A 16,692-nucleotide genomic window follows, 5' to 3' on the forward strand; every position below is an offset into this window, starting at 1 on the left:
TAATTCAAAGGCACTCAAATTAAATAGCTATGATTTAGCTGGAATATTATCAAATGTATCATTTTCCGTTTGCTTTTGTTCCTGTTATAAAGCCTGGGGTTATCACATGCTTGTTTTCCTGTTTATTGGTTTTTGCTTCCATTTTCTAAGATTCATGTACCCATACCTCCCAAATCTTTTCCTTCTCCTTTTCTTTTAAAGTTTCAATAGTTAAATGTATATTTCCTCTTGTTCTTCTGAAAATATATTAGCTTTCATTAATTGGCACTAAATCTCCTCTGTAATTGAACTGTTCAACTTTACATCTTGTCTACTTTAATTTACCTACTGTCTTCTTCAAAATTAATTGTGCTCCCTATTTTTGACATTGTCCTTGCAACTTTCAACAATAAAATCACTCAGGCAGTTTTACTGCCAATTTCTATTCAGGCAAGTCATATGTATCACATGATTAATTGGGAGGAATTTTACAGTTGCTCTGTGGGAAGTTTGAAGGCAGGGGCCAGTTCATGAATGCAACACATAGCTGCACACTGCATCCCAAAATGGGGTGCTGTGGAAATGCCTGCCTATTGAGGTCTGGAGGTCATCAATAATGAGGTCACAAATGCCTTATCATATCCCTGTCATTATTTTATCTGGGTCAGGGCAAGTGAACACCAGATCTGTGGTCTGGCAGATTTTGCGAGGTGAGCTAAGGATAGTCAAGGGGTGAGGTACCTCCTTTGGGATCCCATGTGTGCCCACTGGAGGCATCCCTGCAAGGTCCTATCCCTTTGCCCCTCCACTCGCTGGTTTCTCAAACAGTGCCACTTAGCCCCCCTCACTGGAATCTACCAATGCCAGCCCGGTCCAATCATACCTTAAAACCGTTTGAAGTCCTGTTTCTATTTCTGCTTTTCTTTGGATACTGTCTGTGTTCTGAGCACTTCAACCTAGTAATCAGACTGGCCAGTGGTTCTCTAAGGAGTGACTTCCTCCCAGGTGAGGGGCAGAAGTTCCATTTCCAGCCAGTTAAAGCTCCATAAAGGATTAAACGGTAGCATAGCAGTTGGTATTGGCTGGGATGTGTTCCCAGCAATTCTTTGGGTGATGTAATAATAGGCAGCACCACTGAGAATTCTTATCCATTAAGCAATGGACATTTTAACAAAGTGGCTCCAATGCCCATTAACAAACAATTAACCATCTTACTTGTTCAGCAACTCTCACAAAAAAGTTGAATATCTTGCTGAAGGCTAGTTACAATTAGTGTCCTTCAGGTATGATGACTGATTTTTGTACCCTACCAATTTCAAAACTATCACGTGAGGACCACTGATGAAAAGAAACTGTCGCATTAGATCTTTATGCAGTGGAAAACTAGCTTTCATTCAACAAATAATGTAATACATTAAGTATGTCATGCACATAGATAGAGGCAATGCCTACATGGTAGACAATGAGAAACTATGGAAAAGAAAATATTTCTCTTGAAATTTTCTTAAGCTTTGAGCAGCACTGTGAAGCAACAGCCATAGTAGTTTGAATATTGGATTGTATCACTAGGAAAATTCAATGTAAACCAAAAGGCATCACACTGTCTACGAGTAAAATCTTGGTTAGGACATATTTAGAATATGATGTTTTGATCATCTCATAAGAAGAATTATATAGAGGTGTTTGAAAAAATAAAGAGTCAGAAGACCAATAAAACAACATAATTACCATGACAGTCTTAAAACTAAGTCTGTTTACTTTAAAAATGAAGTCTCAGCAGATGTGAGGTGCTTAAATAATTAGCTTTGATCAACCCAAAGAATCGAAGAATAACTTTGCAAATTTATAACTTAAGTTGGCTTTAATTTTTTAAAATTCGGCACTTATTTTACTCCTCAATGGAAGTTAGATGACTGCTGTGGGAGAGAAGGTATTTGGAAACAATGTTAAAGGTAACTTACCTGTACACAGCAAGTTCACAAGCCAGCTTGTTCTTATCTCCTATTCACCATTTTTGACTTTTTAAAATTTCACAGCAGAAGGCAATCTGTTAGTCTGCACATACTAATATTCTGTAATAGAAACTTAAAGTTTACACATTCATAGGTTCCATAAACATCAGCGTTTACTCTTAGTAAATTTTTTTAATTGTGTGGAATCTTTTGGAAAAATTAACCAAATTAAATGCTGTAATTTGAGCTAGTTTGCAGATATGATTCTTGAACAATAGATTAGAAATACTGGGAGGCAAAGGCCTAGTGATATTATCACTGGACTGCTATTCCAGAGGCCAAATAATGTTCCATGTGCTTGAATCCTGCCATGGCACATGGTGCAATTTGAATCCAAGAGTCGAAATGATGGTCATGAATCCATTGTCTGAAGAAAACATCTGGTTCACGAACATCCTTTAGGAAAAGAAACTGCAATCTTTACCTGATTTATACATCATGACATTCCAGATCACAGCAATGTAGTTGCTCTGAACTGCCGTCTGTGCAATTAAGGATGGGCAATAAATGCTGGCCCACACCGCCCTGTGGCCTAACATTTCAACTCCCCCTCCCACTCTGCCGAGGACATGGAGGTCCTGGGCCTCCTTCACCGCCGCTCCCCCACCACCAGACGCCTGGAGGAAGAATGCCTTATCTTCCGCCTCGGAACACTTCAACACCAGGGCTTCAATATGGAATTCAACAGTTTCCTCATTTCCCCTTCCCCCACCTCACCCTAGTTCCAAACGTCCAGCTCAGCACTGTCCCCTTGACTTATCCTACCTGTCTATATTCTTTTCCACCTATCCACTCCCCCCTCCCCATCATCCCCTCCCCCACTTACCTATTGTACTCTATGCTACTTTCTCCCCACCCCCACCCTCCTCTCACTTATCTCTCCACTCTTCAGGCTCTCTGCCTGTATTCCTGATGAAGGGCTTTTGCCCGAAACGTCGATTTTACTGCTCCTCGGATGCTGCCTGAACTGCTGTGCTCTTCCAGCACCACTAATCCAGAATCTGGTTTCCAGCATCTGCAGTCATTGTTTTTACCTAATAAATGCTGGCCTAACCAGTGATATCCACATCCCTTGAGAGAATAAATAAACAGCCATTTAGAATTTCTTCTTGAGCTCAGTGCAAGAAGGTACACATTATTTTTCTGATATCAATAAATTTTATTTCAAAGTCTGTGCTTTTAATGCAAGGCATACTATCTACACATATATAAATATCAAAATAAACAATGTTCACAATTTGATGCCTGCAATAATACAAATATATCGCAATCAGTGAGTGAGAGGTCAGCAAGACATTAAGTATATCCATATATGTGGTGCACCTAAGATTGTAGTTTCCTGGCCATTTCCCAGCTATACTCTTGCATTGTAGACACACCTTGAATGAAGAAGGAATGGCAGTATCCAGAGAATTGTATGTTATGCACTGATTTGCTTTGAAGTACTTACTGTAGATTGAAACTTCCATAACAAAGAGAAATAATATCTTCAAAAACAGAACAGCATTTGATGTGGGAGAGAATAATTGTTTAGCAAATGCGAGTGCCTGTGACCTTTGTGGGAGCTGCATTTTATGCCAGCACCAGTCAACTATGAAGCAGGTTGCTGTTTGAACAGAACTGGAAACAGGTGTTGACAAATGACACCTTGTTTCTGTGCAGGAATGAGTGTGAAGACTAAAAGATAAAATTCATTATCAATGTGATTCAGTACAGACTATTAAATATTTTGTAACATGCTGTTGGAAAAACTGTAAGCCTATTACTTTTCAATGCCAAGATATGAAATGTTATAGAGAAACATTTTTATTGTGCTGTAGTATTACAGGTACTGGGTCAAGTATGGTGGTCCTGCAATACAGCGATTGAATGCTGTATGGATTGACAAAGAAGGATTCTGTATACGTTTATCGGCGTGCACGTATAACACTTTATTCACTGCTATCCAAATACTCATTCAATTATGTTAGTAAACAGAAGGCATTGAAAAAGCACAAGAAGTTCAAGGCATATATATTGAACTATACAGTTTTTAAAGCTATTTTGCCCAGACTAATGTTTCACTTACCAGAACCAAATAAACAAAAATTAATTCTTGTTAAACTGCAAATTTTAAAACAACAGTTCAAAGTTGTGTTAAATAATGCAAAAACTATAATATTGTTGGAATAATCTTGGCTACATAAGAAAACCTATGAAACAATTTTCTAATTTCATAATGAACTGTCTAGCATTTAGCATGTGCCTGTAACATCTCAAAGCACTCCACATGCAAGGTACTCATTGCGCTTAAGGTCCAAGTGAAAAATGTTTAAGATCCTTCAAGTTGTCACATGGGAAATGTGCATGTTATGCTTGCTTCTGATTTGCTCAAGTTTTTTTAATAAAACCGATTGTTCAATATATTAAACAGTTCAGTTGTAAGAAATATACCTAGAAAAATATAATTAGGAAAATACCAGTTAAGGAACAAAAAAATCCAATAAAGAACTGTAAATTAGGACATGGTGAACTAACAAAAATCAATTTTTTTTCATTATTTTCACATTCTATTCCTATTTAAATGTATTCAGATAAAATAAAATTTACATCAAGTTTACATCATTTTTTCCTGGGGTCAGGGAGTCCAGAACTAGAGGGCATAGGTTTCGGGTGAGAGGGGAAAGATATAAAAGAGACCTAAGGGGCAACTTTTTCCACACAGAGGGTGGTACGTGTATGGAATGAGCTGCCAGAGGAAGTGGTGGAGACTGGTACAATTGCAACATTTAATAGGCATTTGGATGGGTATATGAATAGGAAGGGTTTGAAGGGATATGGGCCGGGTGCTGGCAGGTGGGACGAGATTGGGTTGGGATGTCTGGTCGGCATGGATGGGTTGGACTGAAGGGTCTGTTTCCTTGCTGTACATCTCTATTACTCTATAACAGCTTTACATGACATTTTTACTCCAGGATAACCACAAGATACTTCACAGGCATGTTATCTAATAAACCATTACAGATAGCCTTTTATTTTAGAAATACCTTATCCACAAAGGCTATTCCCTACTTTGTGTCTGGCATCGATTTCAGATTCATTTTCAGTTTTATAACTTCAATCTGAGTATTAGACAGTTGTGATTTCTAGTTGTAATAGACAATCACTGTGCCTGTTGTTGTGTTGGTGTATGGGCATGTGGGTGGGATTGGTCAGGTGGGGCGGAGTTAATGGTTATAAGGAGGACACAGGGATACATCTTAAAAGTTAGTTTTCACTCTGTTCTTGTGGAATAGTATTAGCCAGAGTGAACTCTGACAACCTATGTTACATAGCGCAAGGATGAAACAAAAAAATACTGCAGCTGGCTGGGGGAGGTGCAAGGGAGAGAGGGTTGCAGTTTCTGTTGAGGATCAGAGTGATGTCATGTGGGAGTTGCTTTTAACCTACTGTTAAAAGAACTGACGAGTCATAATGTATGACATGAAAATCAGAGGTAAATAACATAGTAGAAACAACGTTTGATGTGCAATTTATACCATGAAATAAATTCGGTTTATTTTTGCGCCATTAACAGATTTTTTGCAGCAGTGTCGGAGCAAAAAATTGTGTTTAATGACGAGCTGGATGGAAGGTGAAATAACTGCAAAGATACCAGAATCCTGTCACCCTTTCACAGTACACTGGCTGTAGTCAGCCAGCTCAGAGTCAGCCCCTCAGGTGAGGAGATTCTGAATCCCAGTTAATATCAGAAAAATAATGTGTACCTTCTTGCACTGAGCTCAAGAAGAAATTCTAAATGGCTGTTTTTTTTTATTCATTCAAGGGTTGTGGACATCACTGGTGAGGCCAGCATTTATTGCCCAACCTTAATTGCACAGACGGCAGTTCAGAGCAACTACATTGCTGTGGTCTGGAATGTCATGATGTACAAACCAGGTAAAGATTGCAGTTTCTTTTCCTAAAGGATGTTCGTGAACCAGGTGTTTATATATATTTTTTCTATTTTACCAACCAGCACAAACTACAAACATGAACAGCCATATACAAGAAACAGCAATCCACAGGGGAAAGGGGAGGCAAAGCCAGACTCCAAACCCCACCGTTCAACCAGTCCTAGGGAAATGAGGACAAACCTCAAATACCACCTCAGCCATCACAAAAGCGACAGCAACAAACAGAAACAAGACAATCCAATTAAATAAGTACATGCATAGAATACAGACCCCCACCCCCAGCAAGCCACCTGTCCCTCACACCTTCCAGCTACTCTAAGGCAGCCCACCCCGACGCCCCTTCGAGCTCTCCATCCGCCTCATGCCCCTTCCAGCTCTCACTTGCCCTGACACACCTTCCAGCCACCTCTAGGATAGCCCATCTTGTTTCCCCAACTCCCCCAGGATGACAGCAATCAGGACGTCTTACCCACCTTCGGACTTCCCTAACTGCCCTTGGCACCTTCGGCCGCCTCTAGGACAGCCCACCCGGAACCTGCCTGGGGTGACAGTGCTGAGAACTGCCTTCTGGCTCTCGGTCTGCCCCAATGTATTATCTGGCTCTCGCCCACCCCGATACGCCTGTGGACTGCCCTGACACCTTATGGCCACCTCTAGGACTGCCTGTCCCCTTCCCTGGGACGACGACGCACAGAGCAGTTCACAAGACTTCTGGATCTCCGCCTGCCCCTACACACCTTCTAGCTCTTAGCCACTCTGACATACCTTCTGACCATCTGTAGGACAGCCCATCCTGATTACCCCTTCTCGGGATGACAGCATTCAGAATGGACTACCCGCCTTCCAGCTCTCAGAGCGACTGGAATGGCCTAACCACCCTCCAGCTTTCAGGGCAGCCTACCCACCTTCAGGCTTACAGGGTGACAGCTTTCAGGATGATCTATGAGCCTCCTAGCTCACATTAAGGCCTGCCAGCCCCAGAGACACACAAGACAGTGCAGGTGATAAACCCAACAAGCAACTAGACAAAATCAATTACAGAGTCCATTACCATAAACAGTTCTCTTCAAAACGTAGAGTCCATTTCCAAAAACAGAGTCCACAACTGAGGGGAGAGTCCACTCCTGAAGGCAGCAAATGCACACCCCACAGCATTCAGGTATTCAGTCTCCATTGAATCCTGGCCCATCCATACAGAACCATGTCCACTCACAGGAACACAGTATATTGTAAAGGTGCAGTTAGCTCACATGAGTTGGAGCCATTCCCAAACTCCAGGACCTCTCAGCACACACACAGACGTTTAGTCTTTACAGAGACCTAGTCCACCAACAAGGGCCTGGCCTATCCGCAGGAACAGCTCATCTGGAAAGATGTATTTTCTCACAAGGGCTCAGTCCAAGACACCAAAATAGTGAAAATACATACAAAAGACAAAGAAAACCAGAATGCAAGGGCTAAGCCCTGCCACAACATTAACATTGTCCTTTTCTCAAAGTGAACAAGAAAAAAAAGAGAAACACACAGGCTGTAACCAGCCAGTGAAACAACAGTTCCCTAATGAGAACTGAGTTACACCTGAAACACACTGATTGTGTAGATCAGGCAGTTTAGAAGTCAGTCCTCAGTAAAAAAGGGAAATCAATTAACAAAGCTGGTTTTGTAAACCAGCCAGTTGAGGAATCAGGTTCTCCCCAAAAAACGCAGAAAACAACAGCAGCAGTACATACTGACTGTGGCCAGCTAGCTTGGAGCTCAGTCTCCTGAAGTGAGGAGATTCTGAATTCCCTTTTTTTTATTATTAAACAGTACAAAATACAGTTAAGAATGAACAGAAAGCAGCAGTTCACAAAAAAAAACACTATGTACATGGAAAAGGACAGCAAATCCAAACCCCAAACCCTACCATTCAACCAGTTTTCAGGGAGATGAGGACTAACCTCAAATCTCACTTACATTCATCACAAAGATAACAGTAACAAACATAAGACAAGACAGAGCAATCAAATGAGAAACAGTGCACAGAACACAGACCGAATATAGCTATAAAAAAGATACCTGACGCCTGTCCGCACTACATACTGATCAGACCGTCCTTGGCTGGCCTTCCTGCAGGACCGTCATCGACCTTCTGGTCTCCGGCCGCCCTGCAAACTGACTGACCCTCCTCAGGCCTGCTTTCCTCCAGACTGGTCATTGACCACCTAGCTCAGTCGCTTCGCGCACTGGTTGGACTACCCTGGGCAACTTTCCTACGAGCTGGTTGTCAGTTGCCCTGTGTACTGACTGACCCTCCCCACCCCACTTTCTGCCGGGATGGATGTTGGCCACCGGCTCCCGGTCACTCCGCATACTGACCGAACCACCCCTGACCTGTTTTCATACAGTTGGGCTATCGGTCTTCCAGCACCCGGCTGCCCCGTATACTGACTGACCCCCCTCCTGGCCTATGGACCAGCCATCGGTTGTCCGGCTCCCAGCCTCCCTGCGTACTGACCGGTCCTCCCCTGGTTGGCCTTCTGACAGGCTGCCATTGGCCACCTGGCTCAGCCTCCCTGCGTACTGACCAGCGTGCCAAACACCGACCTTCCTGCAAGTTGTTTTTGACGCTATCAGTTGCCTGGGCCCACCCACCCTGGGTACTGACAGGCTCCTCCTGGCCCACTTTCCTTCAGGATGGCCATCAACCCTCCTGCCCCTCCCCTAACTAGCTTTCCTACTGCTGCTTAGCCCCCAGCCACCCTGCGTACTAACAGAACCCCCCCACCCCTCTGGTTTCCCCCAGGCCAGTCATCGATCCTCCAGCTCTTGGCTGCTCCAGCACTAGCCTGCTTTGGCCTGCACTCAAACACAATTATTTACAAAACCCACATATATTAACAGAATTCATAAAATCCTCACAATACAGTTGAGTACCAAGGCAGAGTCCACACCCTGCAGGTGTTCAGTCTCTATAGAAGCCTGGCCCATCCAGAGAGAGCTAGGCCCACTCACAGGAACACAATACATTGTGAAGTTGCAGTTAACTCACAGGGATTTGATCCACTCCTGAAGGCAGAGTCCACAGCACACACAGGTGTTCAGGCTCCACAGAGGCTTAGTCTATCCAAAGAACCAAGCCCACTCACAGGAACACAGTACATTGTAAAGGCGCAGTAAGTTCACAGGGACTTGGTCCACCCCAGAATGCAGAGTCCAGTCCTGGATGCAGCAATTGCTCATCTCCTAGTGCACGCACACACAGGTGTTCAGTCTTTACAGAGGCCTAGTCACCCACAAAGGGCCAGGCCTACCCATACAGGACCAGCTCATCTGTAAATATGTATTTCTCACAAGGGCTCAGTCCAAACACTAAAAAAGTGAAAACACATGCAAAAAACAAAGAAAACCAGAATGCAAGGGCTAAGCCCTGCCACAAAATCAACATTGTCCTTTTCTCAAAGTGAAAGAGAAAAAAAACAGGAACACACAGGCTCTAACCTGCCAATGAAACAATAGTTCTCTAATGAGAACTGAATTACACCAGAAACACACTGACTGTGTAAATCAGGCAGTTTAGAAATTAGTCCTCAATAAAAAAGGAATATCATTTAACAAACCTGGCGTCGTAAACCAACCAGTTTAGGAATCAGGTTCTCCTCAAAAAAACAGAAATCAACAGTAGCAGCTGGCTATGGCCAGCCAGCTTGGAGCCCAGTCTCCTGAAGTGATGAGATTCTGAACCCCCTGTTTAGAAATATTTTTAATTCCTATTTTTTTGTGTGTGACAAGGAAACTCCTGTTATTTTTTTAAAAAAGAAAATTTGATGCTTATTTTTTCACAGCACTTATATCATGTGTGTACAGATATCAGGCACAATGAAACTCCCGTTTATTTTTTTTTCTTTATTTTTTTTTTCTTTTTTATTAACCCCCATACTACCGCCTAACTGCAGTAGTGCTTATTTTTTCCCCAGCACTCATGGTGTGTGTGTGCAGGTGTGAGACACAGTGAAAAACACTAAGTGCACGAATCTTTATTCAATTTCCACCACCAGGAAGATAGGAAAACACCCGGGTGGCCAGTGACAAACACTGCCCTTCACATCAAAGGGCAGTGCTGTGTGATCAAAACAGTGAAGGGGAGGGTAGGGACTAAATCAAAATAGAGTTGGAGGGGGAAATAATGCACTCCACTCCCTGCGGCGCCCACTTCTCCCTGAACAACTCCAGGGTGTTGGTGGACACTGTGTGCTCTTTCTCCAAGGACACCCGGGCCCTAACGTAACCACGGAAACTCCCCTGTTTATTTTTTATTTTTTTTTTTCCACCCCATGCCCCTTCCAGTTCTCGGTCCGCCCTGACACACCTTTCGACCACCTACTCCTCTGTTAATTTTTTTTTTCTCTTCCCCCACACTACCACCTAAGTGTGGTAGTGCTTATTTTATCCCCAGCACCCATGGTGTGTGTGTGCAGCTGTGAGACACAGTGAGAGACACAAAGTGCACGAATCTTTATTCAATTCCCACCACCAGGAAGATAGGAAAACACCCGGGTGGCCAGTGACAAGCACTGCCCTTCACATCAAAGGGCAGTGCTGTGTGATCAAAACAGTGAAGGGGAGGGTAGGGACTAAATCAAAATAGAGTTGGAGGGAGAAATAATACACTCGACTCCCTGCGGCACCCACTTCTCCCTGAACAACTCCAGGGTGTTGGTGGACACTGTGTGCTCCTTCTCCAAGGACACCCGGGCCCTAACGTAACCACGGAAACTCCCCTGTTTATATTGGTCAACTAGGACTCCCTGAGTGGCCCAGGTTAACAACCTCAATCAAGGATCTCATGGTCAATAAGATCCATCTGGTTCTAATCACTACAGAAGACATACATGTACAGTGGAGGCAAAAGGAGTTGGGTAAGAAGTCTGTGTGTTCCTACTGCCAAAAGATGTTCTCAACAGAAGAAACAGTAGTGGTGTGGTAGACCGCTGACCAGAGGCAGGCAGCCATTTTAATTTATTATGTACCGATGATCTGCCACCATCACACTACAATACTTAGGTTAGCTGCCATAACATAAGGATGAGATGAGGATCATGTAGTACTTAAGAATTCAATGAACTTTTCTTACAGCTCCTGGTATATGTGATTACAAACACAGGCAACGTATGTATGGGCTCAAATTAAGCAATTCAGATGTAATGAAGAATGCTTCTCTCAGTGCAAGAGAATCGAGTTCAGTAAGATGGAGATATAATGTGCCATTCACACAATTGTTGCCACTGAAGATTTCTTCCTCACTCTCTGCATGCATGAGTGGCATATCATACATTGGTTTCTGTTCCTTTACAGTGTAGCTCTAAGATCAGCCATAAAACTACACAACCTGGGCTGTTTGCATATCTTAGAAATTTTTATTGATATCCAAATATTTGTGATGGGATTTTTGACTACACTATGTTTCTGTGTACATATGGTAATTTTTTACTGGTGTATCTGCTCACTGTCTCTGTCTTTGAAGAGGAACGTCTTGAGGCTGTCTTGTTCTCAGTACTGTGGGAGTGGTTTGAATCTCGTGAATGGTCACAATACTCATAGTCCTGCCACAGTTGGAACATTGGTATCTACCTGGAAGAATATTTTAGGAATCTAAGACAAATATGCATATTAGCACTACAATGTGATCATATCACTGTACAGAATTGATTATATGTTATGAGGTAATATTTTGTAGGTTGTACCAAGGAGCGCAGTTGTTGGGGTAGGTGGGGACACATTTTTTAGAATCAGTAGAGGTGATATGTTGGCACTAGCTCCTGTATAAATTTTGGATTTTAGGTAATTTTGGGTAGGCTTAAATAGCTATAGCTCAGTGAAGATATCGTTTGCTGACTCATCCATATCAAATGCTTGCCTTTCATTTATTATTAGTTCTGTTGCTTCTTGTTTTTTATTAATACTGAGTGCTGGATTTGTTCATTCTTTTCATTTACTTGATTGACTCTTCTGTTCTATTTTTCTTTGTATTTTACTTTATTTTTCGGGGATGCAGCCTTTGTAAGAAGTTTTCCTGAGTGGCGATCTTAACATTTAAAAAATACAAGTCTGTACTGGAAGATTTCAGTGACCAGGGAAATTCTGCATCAAATAACAAGTGATAACATGACACAACTGGCACTGAACTGAAAGAAGCAAACTGATGGAACCAACTGACCATAACACACAAGTTAGAAAACCGCTTTTTCGTACTTGAAGTAATATTTTTGAACAGGAAGGCTGTGTAGTTAAACTGACAGTATTCTTTATCTAACAACTTTTGCTTTCAGTCTATAAGAAACCTTTAGCTGTGGAAATTTAATTTAATAAGAGGTCTTTTAACTGCTGCATCTTAACTTTTATATCAGAAAACAAGCTGTAATTTCATATTTTACTTTAAAGAAGAAAAGATAGAAGGCTTCAAGCTTGAGAGGTCTGAACATTTAAGTAGACAGAAAGTAAGTCTTCCTCCCAGCTATTTAAGTTGGAAATCAGTATTTATGTAAACTTATTGTAATTGGTCTGATTTTCAGTGAGGATTCTCAAATAAGCAGTTACTGGTGCTTACTAGTATTTTGTAACCATGACATGAAGTGGCGAGGTAGATTGACGATCTGCTACTATCATACTGTGATACATTTTTTTAGTTCCCATAACATAAAGATGCGATGTAATCATCTTGAACTGAAGAGTTCAATGAACCTGGTATTTACATTTGGATTTACAAATACAGGCACTTATGTGCCTGGGCTTAAGCTAAGCAATTTGGATGTGCTTTAGCATGCTTCCCTTAGAATAAGTCATTCTATGAGAGAAGCAAGCTCATAGGGTGAAGACTGAGACCTTTATTCTGTTGGGATATATGCTCTGATACAGTGATGATATCATGAACGTGTCTCTTTCAGATACATTGCACACTTCCTGCAAGACATAACACAGGTGGCACATTACTGGTCTTGGGAGAGGTCCCTGCCACATGGCCTCTAAATGGGTCTCTGGGAGCTTTCCTTCGTGGTTGCTGCATGACTCATGGAGAGGCACCTGGTGATACAGGCCAGTCCATGACTATGGTACCACTGCTGGAAGGTTCACCTTTCTGATTGCTAATGTCTGTTTACCTGGTCCTAGGATGATAAATCAAAAAACTTGTCTGGAACTCTAAACAGCCTTAATATTGAGATACCCAATCTTCTTTCTGTAGCCTCGGCAGTGACCACTTTGATTGTTGGCATTGCAGTGGCCACCAACTTGCCAGTATTCTGATTTGGCTGGCAAGATAGCAGCAGAGTAAGATGCTTAAACTGGAGTTCCTCTGCTTGCCAGTCCCTTTTCCTTTTTCTTTCTTTTTTCCATCTTTGCTGCACTTTTTCTTTCCCCCTATTCCCCAACTTTTAACTTCTTAAATTACCTGATGTGGAAGGAATGGAAAATGGAGTCCCAAACTAGCCTGACATGGAGACAGGTTGCAGACTAGGCCAGCATGGGAAGCAGGTTGTGGCTGGAGTGGGAGCAGCCCAAACCTGGGCCGATCTGGGAGGTAAGTCCTGGAAACAAGTCGCAGATGAGCTTAGAGTGGGGAGCAAAGCAAAACGTGGGTCAGGTCCTGGAAGTGAGTCACGGCCATAGGTCAGCCAGGGGACAAGTCTTGGAGGCATGTCTGGGACATAGGCCAGTATATGGAAGCAGCGAGGACTCGTATTTTGAAGCCCAGCAGGCACGAACTCAGTGCAAGAGGACTGTAACTTAAATACTTCAAATATATTTTTCATTGTCATTCTGGAATTTTTAAATAACATATTTTTATTGAAAAATAGATTTTTTAATATTACAACAAATACAAAACAATACAATTCAAAACAATACCAAAGAACACCAAAAAAAACTTAAAAACCCAAACTGCCCTCACGTACAAATGTATAAATATATATATATTTTAAAAACTCCAATGAACTACTTAACTAAATAAATAATAACAATAAACTAATAAATAATAATAACACAGCTCAGCAAAACAAAACGCTCTCGAATATCGAGAGCATTACTTTTCACATATTCATACATTCGCAGTTTTCCCTCTCTGGATATTGGACTCGTAAAACACAATTGTTATGGCTATATAAAAGCCCTTATTTGTGTAGCAGTCAAATCTGTGTCCAGGTTGTCTGAAAAGGTCTGCCATGTCTTATTGGAATTCTCAGTTTTGTGGTGTACCATATTTGTCAGAAAGTCCAAGGGGATATGCTCCATAACAATCTTACGCCAACCCTACAGGCCTGGGAGATTTTCGGACACCCAACCTAACAAGACATTCTTTCTTGCGCTGGAAGTGAGGATGTTGAAAAGTTTTTCTTACACACATCTGCAGGGAATACAATGGATAGGCCTTCTCCACCCTTACACCCAAAATCCCCTCCATTGTACCTGACATAGTGCTCCAGTATGTTTGAATCCTACCACAGGACCAGAGACAATGGGTAAGAGTGCCTACACTTGGGGCATGTTGAAGATACCCCTGGTTTAAACTTTGACAAACGATCCGGACTCAAGTGGACCCTCTTCAACTGTAAAGCATGGGTCCTATTGCAAACTGATATCTTTCTTGTGTTTTCCCAAATATCTTCCCATGCCTCTGAGGAGACCTCAACACCTAGCTCTCTCTCCCACACCCTTCAAAGTTGATCAAAATCATCTGAGGGTCCGCGCCCTCCAACTGATGATATAAAGTGCTGACAGAAAGTGTATTCTTAGCACTGGGCACCCTCCTCTCTATGTCGGATTTGTAGGGATCAGTCAAAACTGTAGTCTTTTTTTTAATAAAATCTCTGACATGAAAAAAATGAAAGAGGCCCCTGCTAGATCGCTCGTATTTCCGCACTAACTGATCAAAGGACATCATTATGTCTCCCTCAAATAAATTGCATATGCAAGACACACCCTTAGCTGCCCAATGTTTGAATCCTGAATCTATCATCCCTGACTGAAATCCCAGCATACCCACTATAGGTGTAAGAAAAGATGTTTTGCCAATATTGCCCTTCCTCTGCTGAATTGCCCTCCATGCTTTAACAGTATTGATAACTATTGGGTTGTGGCAATATTCCTTAACTGTCCTCATTTTGTCCATTCTGGACTTTTTGAACTCTGTATTCCCATGCTAGTCTATTTATTTTTTATTATTTCAATTCTGTGACGAGGTTCCCTGTACCAAAGTTGGCACCAAAAGGCAGCATTACAAACTTTTCACTGCACTCATTCGAGTGCACATGACAATAAACGGTATTCTAACCACGAGACTCAAGCAGATGGTGATTGTCATGTTAACTTCTGAAGCAACCAATCCTGATGATATCCTACCCATTGCACCACTGTCTCTCCACTTCAGCTCAATATCCATGCTTTGCTCTTGTGGTACGACCACTGAAGTATTGGAATGTTCTGCACAGTCAGCCAACCTTCAATCAAGTTCATTGATCAATTTGTTGAAGATCCACTGAGCGTGCATTCAGTAACAGTTTTCCTGGTGCAGTGCTCCATCATTTAGTTGTACACCTAGTGTGTTCCATTATTTGCAGGTGGAGGGCATGAGAACTGCTTGGGTGGTTGATTTACAGGTGTATCCTTGTAATGTTTCATCATAGAAACAAATGTTGAAACCAGTAAAGGTTGGCTCCAGCATCATCCTTCACCACAGATTAGAACATTACAGAAAACTGCAAATTTACCAAAAAAGGTATTTCTTTTTAGAATTATGGACATTGAAAAAGATGAAGAGGAAATGTAATACCAGCAACTTAAGTATCCATTTCCAAGTTAGTAAAGCAAAAATTTAAATCTATTACTAAGAATAAGATATTTAGAGGAATGAAGGGAAAGTTTCATGCCCTATGAGTTCAGCAGGTCAGTGCATGATTCTCATAAACTAGTTGACGAAATCCTTAATCTGACAAACATGATGAATACTCATGTTTACAGCCAGAAGCTATGTTCCCTCCAATCTCTCCAGCCACTCATCTGAGGTCTATGTGGCAGTGGCTGGGGAAAGCAGAAGTGAATGTGTCTGCATTGTGTGTGGACCGTCAGTGTGGCTGCATAGCCACATAACTTATAAGGAATGTTGGCTAGAAGTGTACTATAGTCATATGGCGAAATAAAGGCAAAATAAATAAGTACTTTTTATGCACACCTTCAGCATGCCTATGTTTAGTTATGTCTTTGCATTTCTATTTCTATCTCAGGCGACCGAATCAACATGGACATCTACTACAAACCGACCGACTCCCACAGCTACCTGGACTACACCTCCTCCCATCCTGCCCCCTGTAAAAACGCCATCCCATTCTCCCAACTCCTTCGTCTCCGCCGCATCTGCTCCCAGGAGGACCAGTACAAAATACGTACAACACAGATGGCCTCCTTCCTCAAGGACCGCAATTTCCCCCCCGACATGGTCGACGGTGCCCTCCACCGCATCTCCTCCACTTCCCGCTCCTCCGCCCTTGAACCCCGCCCCTCCAACCGCCACCAGGACAGAACCCCACTGGCCCTCACCTACCACCCCACCAACCTCCATGTACAACGTATCATCCGCCGTCATTTCCGCCACCGCCAAACGGATCCCACCACCAAGGATATATTTCCCTCCCCTCCCCTATCAGCTTTCCGTAGAGACCACTCCCTCCGCGACTCCCTTGTCAGATCCACACCCCCCACCGACCCAACCTCCACTCCCGGCACCTTCCCTTCCAACC

At 42.5% G+C, this 16,692-nt stretch overlaps 1 long non-coding RNA gene across 3 annotated transcripts in view; it reads left to right on the forward strand.

Annotated features, from left to right (window-relative positions):
* Window positions 1–16,692, forward strand: part of LOC122554352 — a 58,028-nt gene that overhangs the window by 25,746 nt on the left and 15,590 nt on the right. The window contains exons 3-5 of one of the 3 annotated variants that reach the window (XR_006312972.1): window positions 5,548–5,690; window positions 5,797–5,909; window positions 16,180–16,220. This is a non-coding gene — a long non-coding RNA (uncharacterized LOC122554352). Of the gene's footprint in view, window positions 1–5,547; window positions 5,691–5,796; window positions 5,910–11,960; window positions 12,879–16,179; window positions 16,221–16,692 lie in introns of those variants that run through there. The other 2 variants (XR_006312971.1, XR_006312970.1) reach the window with 2 other exon arrangements.

The sequence above is a fragment of the Chiloscyllium plagiosum genome, chromosome 11 (assembly GCF_004010195.1).
Source record: "Chiloscyllium plagiosum isolate BGI_BamShark_2017 chromosome 11, ASM401019v2, whole genome shotgun sequence".
Lineage (NCBI taxonomy): Eukaryota > Metazoa > Chordata > Chondrichthyes > Orectolobiformes > Hemiscylliidae > Chiloscyllium > Chiloscyllium plagiosum.